The following is a 16,767-nucleotide window of genomic DNA, read 5'->3' on the forward strand; positions in this document are numbered from 1 at the left end:
TCTATCCCCATGGACACGGCGTCGACCTGGATGGTAAACAATACAGAGATGTTCCATGTACAGCCTTGTCTCCACTCATACGTGTATGCTGGAGAGGGGAGGGGTACAGGCGCCAGGTAACCTGCAACAGAGTCACACGGTCAAGTGTATCGGTGCTTTCCTTTTGGAAACCTAATACCGATTTGGGCGGTGTTTATAGATTGACGACTGGCCCATAACTAAGAAAACGTACCATCGTGTCTGCTTGTGCCAAGTCTGTAACGCAATAAAAAGACCAGTAGTTCTCTCAAATCCGCTTAATGTGGGAGGAAAGCCCAAAGTGAAACAGATCTCAGACGTTTACCACTTCGGTGAAACCCACGAGCACGGATGTGGTGCTGACAAGCCTGGAAACATAATCGTGGAGGATGGTGATTCGAACCCACAATCATAGGTTTCGGGCGTGCCCAAGTGACGCAGCTCTGCATAGCGAATCGCGGCGCCTAAGACGACTGGGCCACCCGTGCCCCCGCGTAGTGTATGTAGTGTCTTTGAAGGCTGGTCAAAAGATCTAACAAAACCAACAATTGTGAATGTGTTTTCGAACCCACATTGTCGCACAGCAGCCTTTGCAAGTCATAACCTCCTTCACTGATCTTGAAGACTTTAGTTTCTTTGGTGCCGGAGAAGTAGGATGGATGTCCAATTGGAGCCCTATCACGTTCAACTTGGTGTCACTAATATACAAACGGCCACAAGAGACCAAATACACTTGCAATGATCTACCCAAACAAATGTACTTCATTAACTAGCGCACCTTGGTTATGGCCCATAATAAAGTTTGTTTAACCTTTTGACGAGCCCTCGTATGGGGATCGAACCCTGGCCGGCTTGACGAGCGAACACTCTACCGCTGGGCTACTCAAACAAGGAAGTACCTTTACCATGGCACGTAAACATCATTGCAATGATACATGTATTAACCACAGCAAAGCATTCAAACATCCACATGTTATGCAGTGAACACAAATGGGTTAGTCATACCAGGAAAATTCAAATATCCTTCCGCCTCATACAAACGCTTGTAGGACATATCATCACAATAGAGCTAGCCCGGCTAGCATTTCCGAGTATTATCTAATTAGATATAAAATGCATATTCTCGTTCAATGCGAGCAACAAGGCAACATTTGAAATATTTGAGCGTGAACTATAAGATTTAGATACAACCGTTTATTCATAAAACTGGTGACACTTTATGATATTTGATATGACTGATATTTCATTTTTTGATTCATTTTTTTAATTCAAACACTTAGAGTGAATTTTGTGTTAAGTGCGCTTGTTGTTGATTTACGCAAATTTATGAAACTTGTATACATCGTTCGGCCTAATGTAACCGATGTTGCTTACTATAAGTATATATGAAGAGATGGGTATTCAGCCGTCCCCGTGGTTGTCACTGGTCCTGTCGGGGTATTTTATGGAAAATTGATACCCTCTGAAAACATCCCAAATAATCCCAAATATTCCAAAGGCTATAATTTGAACGTCGTTTATCTGAGTTTTGTCCGTCTGCTTTGTGGAACGACGTTATAATATGGATACACTTTCTGAAATGGGTTGAATTTCTATTGTACTCCACAGTAGTTATATACTCATAAAACCAACGACAACCCTTTACCCGCAGTTTTCCTTCAATAAGACTCACGTCTCTGTTTATGAAGTGACCGACTCCGTGGTCTAGTGGTAGAGTTCCGGGGTTCGATCCTCCACCGTGTCATACAAAAAGACGTTTAATGATGGTACTTGTTGTTACCCTACCTAACGCTCGGCATTAAGGGGCTAAAACAAGGACTGTCGGCTCTACTGACTTGGTTGATGCATGTCATCGTATCCCATTTGCGTGGGTCGATCCTCATGATGTCAATCACTGGATTGTCTGCTACAAACTCGATTATTTACAGACCGCCGTCATATAGCTGGAATATTGCTGAGTGTGCGTTAAACAACAAAGAATCACAACATGAGTCCCATAGAAGGACATGTCAAAAGAAATAGCCGAGGCAGAAGGCGACCTCTTAAAAACTTAAGCAACACCCGGCCGCGTTATATCAAAAGACGTTAAAAGATGTACTTGGCTAAAACAAGGACTGTCGACTCGGAGTCAGTAGACTGTGTCTGAGTGGGATATTCATGTTAAACTGTGACATGGTATCTCAGTGGGCTAGCACTATAAACCGGCATCAGTCCGGACTAGTAAAAGCAGCCACACACACACACACACGTGCATGCACGTCGCTATATAAGTGCAATAATCTTGGACATTATGAAGTATGTCGGCATTGACAGTGACTGTCATCACCTTGGCAGCATATTTTCATACGGTGGCATATCTCAAATCGACAAAAATCATTTTGCTTGTGTTGTTTCAAGCGACCAAACCCTTCCCATAATCCGTTACAATATCTGCTGAAATCAGAGTCTATTGACACCGACTTGTCACAAGCTCGTGTTTATGTTTGTTTGTTTGTTGTTTAACGCCACACTCAGCAATATTCCAGCTATATGACGTCGGTCTGTAATTAATCGAATCTGGACCAGGCAAAATCCAGTGATTGACATCATGAGCATCGATCCGTGTAATTGGGATACGATGACATGCATCAACAAAGGCAGCGAGCCTGACCACCCGATCCCGTTAGTCGACAAGCATGGTCACCTTTTACGGCGAGCATGGGTTGCTGAAGACCTATCACGGGTTTACGTGTGTATGAATTGCTAAATGTGACGATATCATAAAGCCATGAGCAAATGTCCATGTATGAAACAAAGATGGAGCACTACCTTCATCAGCTTCAGCAGTAGAGACGTGAACTACGAGTACCTTGTGGCTGCTTCATCTGTTACAGAGCCAGCGTTTCACCTTCCGTGCATACATCCCCGAGGACTAGTCATCTTTGTCCAAAATACAGCATTTAGCTGTAGTAATAGTTTCCCCTTCTGCATTTGACAGAATTATGATGCGGAAATATTGACCATGCATTAGCTTGACGAACAGAAGTTTGTGTTGTAAAGGTTTCCACAGCTTTTATGTTGCTGAGGGTACATCCTTTATTGGGCATTAAATGAGCTACTTCCCTGTTACAAAGGTGTCAAAGACTTTAGAAACCGATTACCATTTGAAAGGGATTCAGTGGCAGAAAAGGTTCCCTGTATCTCATGTTTGTAGTGAGAGCCGAAAGCTGCCCATCGTAACCCGAGCCTTATGTAGCTACACACAATGTGTGTTCTGGTTGATGGTGGCCCTCGTAACCCGCGCCTTATTTAGCTACACACAATGTGTGTCCTGGTTGACGGTGTCTCCTCGTAGCCCGCGCCTAATGTAGCTACACACAATGTGTGTCCTGGTTGACGGTGTCTCATCGGAACCCGCGCCTTATGTAGCTACACACAATGTGTGTCCTGTTGACGTTGTCTGATCGGAACCCGCGCCTAATGTAGTTACACACAATGTGTGTCCTGGTTGACGGTGTCTCATCAGAACCCGCGCCTTATGTAGCTACACACAATGTGTGTCCTGGTTGATGGTGTCTGATCGGAACCCGCGCCTTATGTAGCTACACACAATGTGTGTCCTGGTTGATGGTGTCTGATCGGAACCCGCGCCTTATGTAGCTACACACAATGTGTGTCCTGGTTGATGGTGTCTGATCGGAACCCGCGCCTTATGTAGCTACACAATGTATGTCCTGGTTGATGGTGTCTCATCGGAACCCGCTCCTTATGTAGCTACACACAATGTGTGTCCTGGTTGATGGTGTCTCATCGTAGCCCGCGCCTTATGTAGCTACACACAATGTGTGTTCTGGTTGACGGTGTCTCATCGTAGCCGGCGCCTTATGTAGCTACACACAATGTGTGTCCTGATTGACGGTGTCTGATCGGAACCCGCGCCTTATTTAGCTACACACAATGTGTGTCCTGATTGACGGTGTCTCATCGTAGCCCGCGCCTTATGTAGCTACACACAATGTGTGTCCTGTTGACGGTGTCTCATCGTAGCCCGCTCCTTATGTAGCTACACACAATGTGTGTCCTGATTGATGGTGTCTCATCGGAACCCGCGCCTTATTTAGCTACACACAATGTGTGTCCTGGTTGACGGTGTCTCATCGGAACCCGTGCCTTATGTAGCTACACACAAAGTGTGTCTTGGTTGATGGTGTCTGATCGTAACCCGCGCCTTATGTAGCTACACACAATGTGTGTCCTGGTTGATAGTGGCACTCGTAACCCGCGCCTTATTTAGCTACACATTTGTGTGTCCTGGTTGATGGTGTCTCATCGTAACCCGCGCCTTATGTAGCTACACAATGTGTGTCCTGGTTGAAGGTGTCTCACCATAACCCGTGCCTTATGTAGCTACACACAATGCATGTCCTTGTTGATGGTCTCTCATCCTAGCCCGCGCCTTATATAGTTACACACAATGTGTGTCTGGTTGATGGTCTCTCATCGTAGCCCGCACTTATGTAGCTATACACAATGTGTGTCCTGGTTGACGGTGTCTCATCGTAGCCCGCGCCTTATATAGCTACACACAATGTGTGTCCTGTAGATGGTCTCTCATCGTAGCCCGCGCCTTATGTAGCTACACATAATTTGTGTCCTGGTTGACAATGTCTCATAGTCACTCGCACCCAGACAATGTAATATCTGCTTACAGTCTTGTCAGCTTTTATTGTCGCTGAAGGTTCACTCATTTATTATTGGGGGCACGGGTGGCCCAGTCGTTCTAAGGAGCCGCGATTCGCTGTGCAGAGTTGCGTCACTTGGGCACGCCAGAAACCTCTGATTGTGGGTTCGAATCCTGGTTCGGGCCGTGATATACCTGGAATAATGTTAAACGCGGCGTTAAACCCAACTCACTCACTCACTCACTCACTCACTCACTCACTCACTCACTCACTCACTCACTCACTCACTCATTAAGACGTCGCAACAGTTGCTTCTCTTTGTGAAAATCAGTAACAATACCGGAAGGTTTCACAAGTTACCTAAAGGGACCTAATTTTACAATCAAGTTACAGAAAAGGGTATCATCAGTCGAAAATTCTTAATCTTCTTAATAGGACATTATATTATGATAACATTAAAACATAGTAGTTTTTATTATTCCATACACTTTTACCTCCTCAATACTGGTTATTCGTCGTAATGAACATAGCATTACTTCCCTAGAATTGTCATACAATCCTATGAATATAAATGATAATTTATTGTGTGTCGGTTGTTGAATATGATGGTTCCCTGTTCACATTTGAATACAGTAGTTTAATCTCTCTCTTTGTTGTTCGCTCGTTCGGGCCATATTTCCTTCCCTATCTATTTTCAGATATTTAATTCGATTTTGACTTTGGGAGCATCCTTCCCTTTTCCGCTTTGCAAAAAAACACGAATTAAGTCGACGAGGAACCAACTCTACAAGCTCTTAAACCAGTATCAGTATGTCACTCGATTGATTCGAACACATCGGGCATTAAGCTATCAGACGCAGTGACTTCATTATCAGATTAAGTCAATTGGTTTATATATGTCATCGTATCCCAATGGTGTAGATCGATGCTCATATCAATAGCTGGATTGTTTGGTACAGACAGCCGCCAAATAGCTGGAACATTGCTGAGTGCGGCGTTAAACAACAAAGAAACAAAACATGAGTCCCATGGAACGACAGGTCAAAAGAAATATCTGAGGCAGAAGGCGACCTCTTTAGCACTTAAAGCAACATACGACCGCGTCAAATCAAAAGACGTTATTAGGTGGTACTTGTTGTAACCCTGTCTGGCGCTCGGCATAAAGGGGCTAAAACAAGGACTGGTCGGCTCGGAGTCAGTATACTGTGTCTGAGTGGGGTATTCATGTTAAACTGTGGCATGGTATCTCAGTGTGCTGGCACTATAAATCGGCATCAGTCAGGACTAGTACAAGCACACACACACACACACACACAAACACACACGTGCATGCAGGTTGCTGTATAAGTGCAATAATCTTGACGTCGCCAAGAGTTTTATCCAATATTCTTTTTCATCACGATGCAGCAGGAAATAGATATCAGCAGCTGACACAATTCGATCTATTTGATCTTCTTTACTCTCGCTTTGAAGTATTTGGGAATTACCACGGACAAAACGGTCATGGATGTCTGATGGGGTAGAGCCGAAAATAAAAGTCTGAACCAATGGTGAAAAAGCTTTTGGAGCTGGCTGTTTGTCAAATGTTATACACATGTATTTGACAGTTACATGAACACCAGGAACAGCAGATGGAACACTAGTATGTTTGCGACTTCGTGTAGTGCGTATCGCCAGTGGAGCCATACTGTTGCCTGAATCACAAGATCACCAATTTCAAGTTTTACAATGAATCACAAGATCACCAATTTCAAGTTTTTTTTATGAATTCAACACCACCGATTTGGAGCCGATATTGGACATAATTCATTTCGGCTCAATCTCGGGTCAACTGTCAAAATTAGCACCACAAATTTAATGTTCACATCAGAAATGATAGTTTCAGTGTGAGTTATGTCTTGATGTATTCGGGGTCCTTTTTATACCATGCCGATGTAATGTTCTGCAAATTCTGCATCAGTGGACCTTTCTTCAAAGACAACTGCATTTGAATAATTGCCATTCTCGTCACTATCGCTATCCATATTGAAGCGATTTTCCATAAACAACGAGCTCGCCAAAACAGTCAGCCAAAACTAAAACCAACCACGTCGGGCGAGAGAAGTCCGTGCTACAACGAAAATTTATCACAGTAACAGGATAAGCCACCAGTAAGATCCTGACTGTAATATAAACATATTATTGATATACTAACCCTATTTCAACCAGAAACGTGGAAATGTAACGATATCTGGCCCTATACAACAAAAACGGCGAGAGCTACTGTCAACACGTGCTCGTCTGACCCCGCCGACAATCGGAAGTGTCTTCCCTCTTCGGGAATGACGTTCTATGTGTAGTGACGTCCCTTTGATTAAGATGTCTGGCTTGCCAACATGATCTGCTGTCTGAGGCCAACTAAAGACTTGTAAAATAGAAGGGCACTAAATGTAGGACAGCATGAAAGGGTATTGGTAAAAATACAACTTCAGCGCAAGGTCAATTCATCTGGTTGTGAATACCACCGAATCCCACTGTGAATGTCTTTGAATCCTTCTGTATGTGAATTTCATCAAATCTATCTGCCTGTAATTGCCAGCGAATCCCTCTGTAAATGTCACTGAATCCCTATGTCTGTAAATGTCACTGAATATCCCTCTGTAAATGTCAGGGAATCCCTCTGTCTGTGAATGTTCGTGAATCAATATGTCTGTAAATGTCACTGAATATCCCTCTGTAAATGTCAGGGAATCCCTCTGTCTGTGAATGTCACTGAATATCCCTCTGTAAATATCAGGGAATCCCTCTGTCTGTGAATGTCACTGGATTCCTCTGTACATGTCATGGAATCCCTCTGTCTGTACCTACCATGACATCCATGTACCCGTGAATTACTTAAATCTCTGTCTGTAGACGTCACTGAATCCCTCTGAATCCATCTCTGTGTTTATGGCATTGACTCCTTATATCTGTAAATTAATTGAATCTCTTTCTGTAGACGTCACTGAATCCCACTGTCTGTGAATATTACAGAATTAATATGTCTGTAAATGTCGCTAAATCCCTCTGTGAATGTAATTGAATCCCTATACCTGTAAATACCGAATCCCTCTCTATGTACATGCCATTCAATCCTCTATCTAACAATCCATTGAATCTGTTTGTGAAAGGGCAACCGGTATTGACAAAATATCTTTTGCAATTGGCATTAAGGGAATATCCATCGACTTTACACAACATACAAACAGTGTGACTGTTGACAGTTGAAATGCTATGATTAAGTCAAGATCCTTCCACTTCAACTGTTGGCGTCGATTCGGCTTCATTGCATTAATGCTTCAGCATGGCAACGATTGGACATCGTTGCATTTACGACATATTAATCAAATTTCAAATTTCAAAGGTGAAAAGCAAAATATGAAAAACGCAATACCAACTTCTTACAACATTAAGGATTTATTTCAATATTGAAATTGAAAGTAGAACCAATAATATGAGATTCCACGTGATAAAAAACATTAATAGTATCATTCATCCAAAGCCATCCACTTGTCGTGATAGTTATCCAATTTCTACTTTCCAGTTTATAAACTGTCTGATAGGGCTGCATAAAAATGAATTGGTCATGTATCTGAGACATATATAAAGTATATTGTGTTAACCCCAAGTATGGTTGAGCGGTAGTTGGACACAGATTTGTATCTCTACGTAACATGTGTTTTTTTATAAATAGAACAAACCAAGAACAAACACCATGTTGATCAATTGGAAATCAGGAGTAACTAGATGATCTTATTTATATCCATTAATCTGTCTTGCTCCCTTCAAAACCGTTTCCCTGAAAAAAATTAACATACATTTAAAGCATGGCTCCTTTGTCTTTCACGATGCTCCAACTAACTGAAATGTTAGTTAAACACCACTTTGCAATGACGGAACTTCTTTTCTTTCCTATCATTACTCTATGCATGCAATTGTGATTTGGTAGCTTTTCGTTCAAAGAAAAGAACAGATGGAAAGGAAATTACTATTATCTTGATCAGGGCTATGCTTGATCATAATAGACCCAGCAACATGGGTAAGTAATGTTTCGGTGATTGATAAATGTGCTCGAGCTGGTACAAAATAAATAGTTCTAGTTCCCGGGTCATGCATTACATAACCCGAGTTGGCAAGGAGAGGTGCACGTGCGAAAGGGTTCCTGAATGTCATTCAAAATACCTTTAACAAAAAAATGTTTTTAAGCTTTTTAGGTGCTGCACTTGCGGACATGGTTTTAATAGGTTAGAGCACTTGGACCATGGACCATGATGACAAATCGGACTCTAGCTAACCGTTTTAAGGATTAGACACCAGGGCCCACTTGCACAAAGCGATCTTAGCGCTAGGATGACCGTAACTCCCATACTTTAGCATAGGCTTACAACAGTCTTAACACTAAGATCGCTTTGTGCAAGTGGGCCCAGGTCCTCGTGCTTTAACAAATCCATATTGCAAGACATCATAGGAGCATAATCAGGTTGATGTGAGTTTATCTGCAAAGTTAAAATGAAGTGTCATCTGTCCTGTAAAGGGTCCAACCATCCTTTCCTTATGAACTTAAGGTCAACCGTATCCGCACAATTTGGATGAAGACGACTGAATCTAGTAGACACAGCAAATACCTAGTTGGTAGCACGTGTTTACCCCGATCTATTTCTGCAGTAATACTGACAAAACTAATGAGAAGTTGATGTGCTAATGCTGAACACAAGACAGTCCACCGGATCTCTCCAATGACGAATAATGTTCAACCACGTACAGATGAGCTACAACCGAGAAGAAATTCTTCGAACAAATATTTAAGCGTCAGTACGGGTAAAGGTTAAAACATCCACAGATATCGTGTAACCGCGTTTAGCTAGAATCGTTGGAAGGCCCGCTACTAATATCTTAATGTCTACCAACTGAAAACCAGTATCATGCATCTGGGCTCATCTCCCATCTCGCTGTGCAGCACGTTTCCAGTGGCATCACAACAACCTGTCATAAAGCCTGACACCTGGGCCCACTTGCACAAAGCAATATTATCTACAATCTGAAATAGCCATAAAAAGAAAGAGGTATACCGAAAAGGTCCCACGCATAAAATGTGGTGTTAGGAATAGCGTTTAATGAAGTTAACATGATGTCAACTATATTACAGTGCAATAATACATAAATGTTGTAATTTTAAGTTATTCTGATATAATTATTTTGATGCAAATATATATTGCGTTGGTACGCAATTTGGTATATTTACATACAAACTTCAACCCAGTAATATTTCAAAATATGAAATCCCACTTCACAAACGAATAAACAATATTGTGAGAAGTTAGTATCAATAAGATTAGTTGAAAAACACTAACATAAAAAGCACCACTCGCATTCGATGCGTGGGGACGTTTTCGGTGGAACTCAATAGAAACCATGAATCTAGTGCATGACAAAGGCCAGAAAGGACAGACTGCAAGTGTAACCAGCTAACAAATGTACCTCCCCATAATGTTGTAAGAACGTTACTTTGTTAAAGAAAAGTGGCATCCAACGTTACCCTCAACGTGACGTTGTCGTAATATTGCTACAACGTATTAAAGCAGCCAATAATAATTCGAACGTTGCACAGACGTTGCATGGTTCCACAGGAACGCTCTCGTAACATTCTTGGGAGTGTACATAGTAACCAAATAGTAACCTACGTATGCAACGTTGCCTGGAGCCCTTGTGTTCACTGGGTTATTAGCATCTCTGTTGGAAGGGTGGATCACATCATAATCATCATCATCGAATCAGGAATAAAAGCGGTTTATGCAAGGCGGGTGAAGCATATAAGAAATGCTTAGTTTTGTATTATAAACCCTAGAAGTTTCTAATCACATATGTTACAATGACCACTACCACCATTTACAACGTAAAACAAAAGTGCAGGCCAAGCGATGGAAGTTACCAGACTCGCCAACAACAAAATACCAAGTTTGTTTTCGAAAGATTAAACTTTTTTACTATTTGTAAAAAGGTCAAACACCTAATAGATCACACAAAGGTAAAGATCAAAGACACATCTGCATACTATAAGCATTTCAAGATAAGAAAGCTGAAAACCTGACCAAAAGGGCAATGTTCTATTAAGTCAGTGAACTTTGTCCGTATCGGTGTGGCAATGAAGGCAACTCTTCGAAAAACCACATAATCAAAGAGATTGAACTCATTAAAAAAATTGACAATGATGTTACACACAATGCCTATAAAAGCCTGTTTTAATTGTGAAAAGTAGTGTGCGCGATTAAATGAAAAGAAACAAAACCAGCACTATTTCAAAATCTTCAGTAAATTGTAGTAATATCTGTGAATTTTGCCGAATTTCAAAAATGCACAATGAATTTAGGAAATGTGGACGTTATCAAATTCTTTGAGCCTAAAACACTTGTAAAAAGTAGATAACGACGAGCAGTCTCTATCACATTAAGCGACTCTATACAAAACAATGGAGAATACCCAAATACTAGTACCTGTTTTAGATTGTCTAACAAGACCACGCACCAGTACACGCCAGCTGGGTTGTGATGGATGCTGTTCGAGAATGTGGGTTCGACCTGTGACCTTCATATCTTGACCCCAGTAATTTCCACTTGTCCCCTAAATTGAAAAAGGGCCTGCGGGGTTAAAAGATTTGAGGACGACAACAATTGACGGCTGGACTTCTATGTATCGGGCATTAATGATTGGAAAACCAGATGAGGCTCAAAACGTTTTGTTATCCGCTCATAAAAGTACTTTGTTTATTAATTAAATCTGAACAAAAATGAAGATTGAAAGGTAGCTGGACTTTGGGTTGTATAGATCTATAGTTTTGGACAGTAAGTCTTGAATCTGGATTTTTCCCGTTTTAATAAAACATGAAACGCCTCCACCCTTCTCTCTACCGCACTCAAAAAGACATACATGTACGTAAAACAACTGATGCCAGCTGACAGATACGTACTCAGAAACACCCGGATAAAGACACTAAAAAAGATGTCATCGATTATAACATTAGATCTTTTTATTTACACTAGAAGTCACAATTCAACGGAGTCACTTTTCAACACGAGGCCCGGGTCACTATTTAACGACTTGGTAAGCTGACAGGATCACTTTTCAACTGTTGAAAACTGACCCTGGTCTGTTGAAAATTGAGACCGGGTATGTTTTCAACTTTGAATACTGACTCCCGGGTCACTTTTCAACGCGGGTCCATGTTCAATGTCACACCGGCTCTCGGTCACATACGTTTTCCCACTCATACTCAGTTACGCAAAGAAAAATAGTTCTTTGAATATATACAACATAATCTAGAAATATGTCAACATAATTTCATTCTCTGAACAAATTTACAATCAATATTTGGGATAAATCAAATCTTAAAAATAGGTTACAGGAATTTGAACAAACATATGCACCGAGGCGAGGTCAACCTTCAAGCGCGGATTTATATATGATGTGACATAAGTTTGTAAAGAGGTGCATTTCGAGTCGAACGGGAGCATGAGGATGAAATGTATATTTCCTGCTGTTGAAAATGACGTTTATGGAGCAGCTATGGAAAACACCCCGACGCATGAACCCTCTCATGACACTAGCAAATTCGGAATATCACCGATTTGTGAATGTGTTGCATGTGTTTGGATAATCGCAAACCAATTTCGTTCACCTCAGTAATTTTACAGAATTAATTTTCTTTACTAGCGTTATTAGTATTGAAAGATAGCCATACCACATCCAAATCACCGTAAGGAATATCCATTTTGTTTCATGTAGCAGCTAGACGACATTAAACACACGAACCAAAGCATTTATTTATTTATTTATTTATTTATAAGTCAGATAAAAAGTTCCAAGACCAGGCAAAAATACTAAATCAATCATATTGCTGACAAATGCAGGGATTAAAAAGAAAATAGAAAAACACGAGTTGATCGTTAACACCGATCGAGAATTCGGGGAAACCCCCGAAAGTAGTTCCGGCAAAAGTTCACACGGTCAATTTCACAAAACAGTGCACATCATGTGAACTTTTTTTGTCCGTTCACAGGTGTGTGAACTCCAAATATCAGATCACGTGACTACCCATTCAGCCACACAGCACGAAAGAAACAGTGTAAACGTCAAAGTATGAAATTATATATATATATATATATATGTGTGTGTGTGTGTGTGTGTGTGTGTGTGTGTGTGTGTATATGTGTATATGTATATGTGTGTATCTGTATGTACGTGTATCTGTATGTATGTATGTATATATAGATGTAAATTCTGACTCGATCGCCGAATGACGAGGGCGACGCCATGTTTGTTTATAAACAGTGAAAGAAGTCCCTACTTGACCTTTGATATTTGCATCTCTATCCGCATATGACCCCAACGGATATCGTTTTGATCTGTTGGCTTTATCCTGCCGAGAAACCTACCCATTATATGATAAATATGTGTGTATGTATATGTGTATATGTATGTGTGTATGTGTATGTGTATGTGTACACACACACACACACACACACACACACACACACACACACACACACACACACACACACACACACACACACACACACACACACACACACACACACACACACACACACACACACACACACACACACACACACACAATAAATAACAAGTTCGACCGTGTAGAGTTTGAATTGATAATTTACTGCATAGATTATATATATATTGAGGTTTACTTACAAGAAAATATGGGTATTTTAGGTGTAAAACAAATTTTGCTTCTTTATTTTTAAATGCAAATGACATTTCGCTTTTTGTGTCAGAAATTGCTTTTTTGCTACATTGGTAGTTTCGCCCTTGATAACGCTTTGTAAAGAGCATGCAGCCTGTTTGAGAAGTGTGTGCCTGCAATGTTCACGACTAATGTGTTTTAGACATTTTCATGGCTATTGTGCTTCACGTGCAGTATGTACAACACCACGGGCGTTGACGGTGGTATTGGCAATGGTATGGTGGGGGAAAGGGGACATAATATCTAATATATTAGATAAAACTTTTTCTTTTCAAAACTAATCATTCTGTGTCATTTTGATTTTGTGGTGTTTAACTAATTTCTAGGTGTATATTTGCAATAATCTTGAACGCCTCATCTACCTCACATCCGCATCTGTGTTTTGGGTAAAGGATATGCTGTTTTAAACAAAACATAAGAACATACATGTTTGCTTTGGGGTATTCAGAATACCATACAGAAACCACTTATGTTGAGAGCATTATTTCACAGGAACATGTTTGTTTGTTTTTTGTTTAACGCTACACACAGCAATATTCCATCTTTATGACGGTGGTCTGTACGTAACCGAGTCCTGACCAGACAATCGAGTGATTGATCATCATGCATCATCCAAATTAACGAGCCTGACCATCTGATCCCGTTTGTCGCCTCTTACGACAAGCATAGTCGCCTTGTACGGCAAGCATGGGTTGCTGAAGACCTATTCTATCCCAGTTTCACAGGAACAACATAAGGGTCAGTTCACCTCCACCTAAAAAACACAATTTTGGGTTCGAATCCCAGATCCGCCCCCTAATTATGTTTCCATGTTTGTCAGCACCTCACACGTACCTGAAGGTTTCACCAAAGAGGTACACGTCTATGACCTGCATCACTCGTACTTCAAGCTGAAATCCCTGAACAAAGCCGCGTTGTACATAGCCACTCGACCGCCTCCGTGGTCTAGTGGTAGAGCGTCCGCCCGGAGAGCGGAAGGTCCGGGGTTCGATCCCCGACCGCGTCATACCAAAAGACGTTAAAAGATGGTACTTGTTGTTACCCTGTCTGGCGCTCGGCATTTAGGGGCTAAAGCAAGGACTGGTCGGCTCGGAGTCAGTATGCTGTGTCTGAGTGGGGTATTCATGTTAAACTGTGGCATGGTATCTCAGTGAGCTAGCACTATAAATCGGCATCAGTCCGGACTAGTACAAGCAGCCACACAAACACACACACGTACATGCACGTCGCTATATAAGTAAAATAATCTTGGACGCGACGTTAAACCCCATTTCACCTTTCACCACATAGCCACTCACTCGGAAAACTAATTTATCTTCTTTCACACTCGCTCAGAAAACATATGTCAGACATATTTCAAGATCAAGAGTTTTTGTGCAAAAGATCTGTCCTGGAGATTTACCCCTGGGAGATCGCTTTAAAAAATTCGATCTAATATTTACTTATAGGACTTTTAGCACTTTAAGAGACGTTCCTCCGCCAGGCTACATAGTCGCTGATTAATACCAATGCTTTTAAGAATATCTTTTCAAAGTCCTGCACGCCAGCAAGAGATATTTTAGGTCCGTTTCCTAAGCTTCATGGAAAGTAAGTTTAAAACATAAAATTGTTGGGAAATATTGTTTAAAATGTCTTTTCTAGCTAAAATACGTGAAGCTCATTTCTGATGTTCCTCGCCATGATAGATCTAAACCCGGCGTAAAACAATGCTCCCAGCACCCAGTCCAGGACACAGGCGAGTACTGAACTGCTGTCGTGCTGCGTGTTTTAAGTATTTGCAATATGCTGCAATCAATGTCACCTCTGGGGGCGGTCGGGTAGCCTTGTGGTTAAAGCGTTCGCTCGTCACGCCGAAGACCCGGGTTCGATTCCCGACATGGTACAATGTGAAGCCCATTTCTGGTGTCCCCCGCCGTGATATTGCTTGGAATATTGCTAAAAGCGGCATAGAACTATACTCACTCACTCACTCAATGTCACCTCCACCTTCATTGATGACTCTTAGCATCTTATCCTGATTAACATAAAACGTTATGACGTCTTTCGCGAACATCCGGTGCCATCGCCACTTGATAGTGCTTATGGCATGGTCGGGCAGAGATTTTTTAATAATTATAAAAAGGGTTCTCTTACATTTATTTAAAGACTACACAAGCTGTCAAACGGATTTTTTAAAATAGCACTTTATTCAAAGAAGAATGAAAAGAAATATAGCAAGCTTAAACAAACTGGAATCCGGGATGGTCAGTAATCTAGGTAACCTTTCGTAACAGCTTTAGTTCGAAATATAGATATAAAATATAAAGCGCAAACATGCTTGGAATATAGGTTCGAGATATCAGTATTAAAAAAATTCAGTTTCAGCATACATGTACTTGCTTTAACAGGCCAGTTATGCAAAACAATCATGGTACAGATGAAAAGTCGTGAAGGAATAACTCATAATAAAACATAATAGCAAATGATCACGATAAACCAAAATCAACACAACTAACATGATAGCCTGGTTAATATAAAAAAAAACCCCCGTAAAAAACGTTCATAGGTATGAATAAACGCTGTACATTAAATGTGATTTGGAGTTATCGGACCGCCTCCGTGGTCTAGTGGTAGAGCGTCCGCCCGGAGAGCGGAAGGTCCGGGGTTGGATCCCCGGCCTCGTCATACCAAAAGACGTTAACAATGGTACTTGTTGTTACCCTGTCTAAGGCGCTCGGCATTAAGGGGCTAAAACAAGGACTGGTCGGTTCGGAGTCAGTATACTGTGTTTGAGTGGGGTATTCATGTTTAACTGCGGCATGGTATCTCAGTGAGCTAGCACTATAAATCGGCATCAGTCCGGACTAGTACAAGCAGCCACACACGTACATGCTCGTCGTTATATAAGTGCAATAATCTTGGACGCGACGTTAAACCCCAGTCCACCTCACCTCACTTGGAGTTATCGATGTAAGTTTCATTGTAAGCATTTATTAACATGGTATAGTTCATTGATAAGCACCATTTATGTACAAATTGTATTCTGTATGGTCGGGCAGAATTTTTTTAATAATTATAAAAAGGGTTCTCTTACATTTATTTAAAGACTACACAAGCTGTCAAACGGATTTTTTAAAATAGCACTTTATTCAAAGAAGAAAGAAAAGAAATATAGCAAGCTTAAACAAACTGGAATCCGGGATGGTCAGTAATCTAGGTAACCTTTCGTAACAGCTTTAGTTCGAAATATAGATATAAAATATAAAGCGCAAACATGCTTGGAATATAGGTTCGAGATATCAGTATTAAAACAAATTCAGTTTCAGCATA

Source organism: Haliotis cracherodii, unplaced genomic scaffold, assembly GCF_022045235.1.
Source record: "Haliotis cracherodii isolate W230 unplaced genomic scaffold, xgHalCrac1.p SCAF_4, whole genome shotgun sequence".
NCBI classification, from domain to species: Eukaryota; Metazoa; Mollusca; class Gastropoda; order Lepetellida; family Haliotidae; genus Haliotis; species Haliotis cracherodii.